Source organism: Oryza sativa, chromosome 8, assembly GCF_034140825.1.
Source record: "Oryza sativa Japonica Group chromosome 8, ASM3414082v1".
NCBI lineage: Eukaryota > Viridiplantae > Streptophyta > Magnoliopsida > Poales > Poaceae > Oryza > Oryza sativa.
Genome location: NC_089042.1, coordinates 22,711,563 through 22,717,003, shown reverse-complemented (window position 1 = coordinate 22,717,003; position 5,441 = coordinate 22,711,563). Strand labels below are relative to the sequence as shown.

The following is a 5,441-nucleotide window of genomic DNA, read 5'->3' as shown; positions in this document are numbered from 1 at the left end:
AACGTCATTACCGCGTTGGGGGTGAGGTGCGCCATCTGGAGATCATAAAGCTCCAGAACATCCATGAAGAAAGAAGAGAATAGCGGGACCAGCCCTGCCATTGCGAAAGAGAGGAAGAAGACGGACCGCCCCGGGTAATGCGGCGCCGGGCGTCCCTCGCCCAGCGCGACCACCTCCCGGCCGGTGGCAGATTCCGGCATGAATCGGCGCGGCAGCCCGGCCTGCCTCTCGCTCACGATGCGGGAAGGCGGCAGCACGCTACCCTCGAGCGGTGCGGAGCCCCGTGCCATGACGCCGGCGGAGGAGGAGCTTGAGAGCGAGCGAGTATGGCAAGGGTAGGGCGCCAGAAACGGAGAGTCAGAGCACAAGTGGCAAAGGCAAAGGGAAGAGTGACGAGAGGAAGGAAACAAGTCCCTTCCTTGATGTCTTAGTACCCTTGCCAACGCTATGCCCGGCTCCTCGATCTCCGCGCCCACTACCTCGCCCCCTCGTCTCTCGCGCCCACGCCTCCACTAATCCCGCTCGCCCGTTTGCGGCGCACGAGGCGGATGTGCGGCCGTGGCAGTCGAGATGGGACATATCGTGCGCGCGTTAACTACGCTCGCCGACCGATGCACCGTCATCACATCTCCAGACGAAACGAACCGGCTCGTCCCGGTTCGCGCGCTACTTAAGTAATGTAGTGGTCTTGAAGGAAGCCGCTCATTATTGTCGGTCGGTTTTTTCCTTGACGATGTGCGCGATTTGCGACCGCTGGGTTTCTGCCGCCTGTGGAGACCGGCCCCACCTGTCACCAGGTCTAAGGAGTGGCGTCATGCCCGAGCGCTTTGTAGACCCCCGATTTTGGAAATCGGAAATCTTCTGTGTTTATCCGTACCAATCCCTGGATCAGTAGTTGGTACACACATACATAGTTGGATCACAACATATCACGAATGAACTTAGGCTAAAAGAGTTAAATACTTACATTAGGGCCAGGTAGGCCAACAACTATCAGAGAACAACAGCGGAAGACAAAATAATATAAGGGCCCGGTTAACATGCCACAGGCAGTCGACTGGGGAACGAGACCTAGAACAAGACCGCACTCCGATCATCTTGTGGGATACGCAAGCGTACCGACAAGGGCTTCTCTTCAACACTCTCCTAAAAGATATATAAATAGCAAGGGTGAGTACCAACCGTACTCAGCAAGCCACCACAACAACAATGCATATGATAGCGGGTATTTCAAGGAATGGCTTCAGGTTCTTTTGCATAAAGCTAATTTTACAATTCTTTTCACAAGCCTAAAACCTAGCATAGACTGATCAAATTTTAGTACCAGTGTTCACTTTAAACAACGACGGTTCTGTCCACCATCCATTGTGATCCCAAGGATAGCTTCCCGCCATTGAATCGTCATGGTTTTCTGAGGATGTCCACCTTCCCTCCTCTCGGGATGTGGCTCCATCAGCATAAAATTCATCATGCAATATCCCATCCCACACAAGTTAAGAATTTAGAGTCTAGCCAAGTGTAATACATGTCCCGGTGCTCAATAACCGCGAGCACGGCTATTCGAATAGATTTGGTTTACTCACACTGCAGTGGATGTACACTTTACCCGCACTCCGCGACTGCCCAACACATGAGCCTCGTCCCAACACATGAGACGCGTCACGGCAAAGCTTTTTGATAACCTCGCATTGGCAGTACCCGCTCCATGAACTTAAATCCTCATGCACTCTAGGCGTCCATGTTTCTAGCAGTGAGAGGAGTTCTGGCGCTCCCGGGAAAGAGAAGTCTCACACGCATATTAAATTATGGTTCAAGTTAAGTTCTCTCTCTCACACACTCATGGCAGTCCTACCAATGGCGACACCGATGTAGGGCACGCCTCTCGGCCCTACCTCAACGGCTGTCCCATTGTAGCGCACCTGCCTCACTCAGGGGTGAACCATCTATGCAGGGATACTGCCTCCGCTCGGCTATCTAATCCGCTAGGTCTATACCCATTCGAGAAGTACGGTTGTACGGGGGTCGTTTCATGCTTAACTTCATGGCTCGGTCCTTAATTGACCGGGGACGGTACTAGCCTTTTCCAGATACCACCCAAATCCTCCGTCCGCCCCAGTCGAAAACAGTTGTTTAATTTTATTTCTCCTTTCACAAATCATGTCATCAACATCATGGCAATGTGGCGCTCATGTCTCCACATGCCGCATCTCAATTACCTTCCCAAAGGTAATTGCCCAAGCATATAGCATTTGATAAATATGAGTATGCATGATTCTAGAATAGCATTTCTAAGCAATTGTCATAATTGACTAGGGACTCGTACGTAATCATGGGTACAAGGATTTTAAGGGTAAACAATAATCAAGGCATGGCATAATCACAAGTAGGATGTTCCTCATTGCATGCAATTTTATTTGTAAACAAAACAATTTCGCAATTAGGATCAACATGTTCAAGGAATAGTGATGACTTGCCTGCTCAGGATAATCCCTATTCTCGATATAATCTTGATCAACCTTCACCTCCTGGAAGTTGCAGACGTTGCCTCACGACTAACCGATACACAAAGTCTATAATACGCGAGAAAAACCAATATTCAAGCAACAATCAAATATGCACAACAAAATATATTTGCTGAGGTCGAACCTAAGATTGCTCATATTATTCGTGCTTGCTAATGGACTCTAATCAAGCTAAGAGCTAGGGTTTCTTAGTCTTTCTGTTGTCATGGTGGTGCAGTCTAGCTAATGGCTAAGGAAGGATTATGGTTACACATGCATCTATCTAAATAGGACGGTTATTTACTAGAGGTTCTGTTGTTAGATGGATTTAGGATCAATCAAATAGTTATAGTGAATCATTTGTATTATTATTTTATTGATGGAAGCTTTACTTTAATTATGAACATATTTTACTTGTCACAATAAATTATAAAAGGTTAATAATTATCCATGCTTTGTATGTTAGAGTTGTTCAGGTTAATCATATTATGGGTACAGATTATCCCATCACATAATTTTACAATGAATAATCCTAATTTACAGTTGAACTATAATTATAATTATATGAGGTCAAGATTTATAACTAGTATTTATCTAATATACATGCTTGTCATACTCTCCCTCTTAACTTAATTTATGCAACACGCAAATTAATACTATACCGTACCACTATAATGGGATGTATAGTATATGTGTAAGCAATAATATCTTATTATTGGATCATATATTTGAGTAGTTGCTTTTTACTGTAAGCTATACAATACATGTTAAAGATGATTATGCTACTGTACAATATCCATTTTTATTCATTGGCACACTATTTAGGTTAACTATTATCTAATCATTTGATATTAATTAATTTATAATTATAAATATATTTTGTTAAATAGTGAATTATATATCATTGGAAAGCTTATGAATTTAGATGTATTTAGGTTCAAGTTTCACTTAAATCCGAGTAAAAGTCGAATGCGAAAGTCGATTCCTTTTTATTAACTTTACTATCTGCGAACTACGGCAAACCCAATTTCGATTTAAACTATTTTGCGGGTATAAATATTTTGTTGTCATAAGTTTTTAATTTACTCATCCCGAGCATTATATCCATATAACAGGTTAGAAATTTCTATTACGAGCTAAATATCGGACGAAATCTTAGAAATATTATACAATTTAATTTAGTCTATGACTAAACGATTAAATATAATACACGGCTAAGATTCCTAGTAATTGAATCCGAATTTCTACCATGAACCGATGACTTATAGAGATTATCAAAAATAATCTATAATAATCTATAAGAATTCATCTAATTGTTTGGTTATTAATTATATCTAAATTACTACCAATTTTAATCTAATCTGATCAAGAAACATATATTTATAATTAACTCGGAATTTCGATCGAAATACCATTACGCTCGAGGAATTTCCAAAAATAATCTATTATTAACCCCGACCATTTTTATTTCCTAAATCCTCCTAATTTCTCCCCCAATTTCCCTTCTATTTTCTCCTTTCCTTCTTTTTCTCTCTTTTCTCTCCCTCTCTTTCTTTTCTTTTCTTTTCTCTTTTCCCTTTTCCTTTCTTTTTCTTTCTCTCCCTTTTTCCTTTCTTCTCTCTTTCTCTCTCTATCGGCCTCTCTTTTCCTCTTCCTTTCTTTCTCTCCTCTCTCCCGGCTCTATCTCCCTCTCTCGGCTCTATCTCCCTCTCTCGGCTCTCTCCCACCCGAGCGGCGGCGGCGATGGACGTGAGGGAGAAGGAGGGCGGCTCACCGGCGGCGGCAGCGGCGACGACGGCGGCGGCGACGGTGGCGCACGGCGGCGCAGGAGCGGCGGCACGGCGGCACGGGAACGGCGGCGCAGGAACGGCGGCGCGGCGGCACGGGAACGGCGGCGCGGCGGCACGGGAACGGCGGCGCGGCGGCACGAGAACGGCGGCGCAGTGGAGAGGGGAGAGGGGAGAGGAAGGGTGAGATGGGGTGGGGGAGAATGGAGAGAGGGGGGTGTATTTGTAGAGAGGGGAGGAGCGGCGGGGCTCGGGGCGGCTTGGTGTGACGGCGATGGCGACGCGACGATGACGCGGCGCGGCAGCGGCGCGGGACGCGAGGTGGCGACGCGATGGGCGAGCGGCGCGCGGGTCGCGGGGCGCGAGACGGCGCGCGGGGCGCGAGGCGACGGGACGGGGCGGCAGCGGCGACACGACGGGCGCGCGGCGATGGGATGGGCGGGCGGCAGCGGCGCGGGGCGCAAGGTGCGATGGCGACGGACGAGCGGCGACGAGACGGTGCGCGGCGCGATGGGACGGCGATGCGGCGGCGACGGGCGACATTGGCGCGAGACGACGGCGACCCGCGGCGATGGCGACAGCGTGGCAGCGGCGGCGCGAGGCGCGAGGCAGCGGCACGGGGCTCGAGGCGGCGGCACGGGGCGCGAGGCCGACGGCGACGATGGCGACGGCGGCACGGCGGGCGAGCGGTGCAAGGTGGCGACGCGCGGCTCGGGACGGCTAGGGCAGAGGTGGGAGAGAAGGGGAAAGGTTAGGGACCAAATCGAACACCTTGCGGGCAATGAATAGTGCACTTTCCTATTATTCCCGATTTTAGGTTATTTTCAATATAAATTTGATTTCATAATTTCTAAATCTTGTATAAATGAAGTTTATCCCATATTTGTGTTATCCTAACTAAAATTCTCCTTAATTTGATATCACTCTTATTCTATCGCAATTAAATTTAATTGATCCAAATATGGTCGCGATAATATTTTATTTATTACTACCCATACCTAATCTTTTATTTTTAATTTATATTTATTTTACCAATTTATTTTTAAGGTTTATTAAAGATTCTATAATTTTCTAATGAGACCGTTATTAACATAATAGCACATTAGCTCAATTTATCTATATGTTAGTTTATTTTATATGGAGGGGTTTAATA

The 5,441-nt window shown here is 46.7% G+C and overlaps 1 long non-coding RNA gene across 2 annotated transcripts; it reads right to left on the bottom strand.

Moving 5' to 3' along the window:
- Window positions 1-828: 828 nt before the first annotated feature.
- On the bottom strand, window positions 829-5,041 carry LOC136351519 (uncharacterized). 2 transcript variants are annotated; one of them, XR_010734736.1, is made up of 3 exons: window positions 4,276-5,041; window positions 968-2,570; window positions 829-883 (listed from the first exon to the last, which is right to left on the bottom strand). It is a non-coding gene; the product is annotated as an uncharacterized lncRNA (long non-coding RNA). The 2 variants fall into 2 exon arrangements; XR_010734737.1 differs by lacking the exon at window positions 829-883 and having other exon boundaries at window positions 912-2,570.
- Window positions 5,042-5,441: the final 400 nt, after the last annotated feature.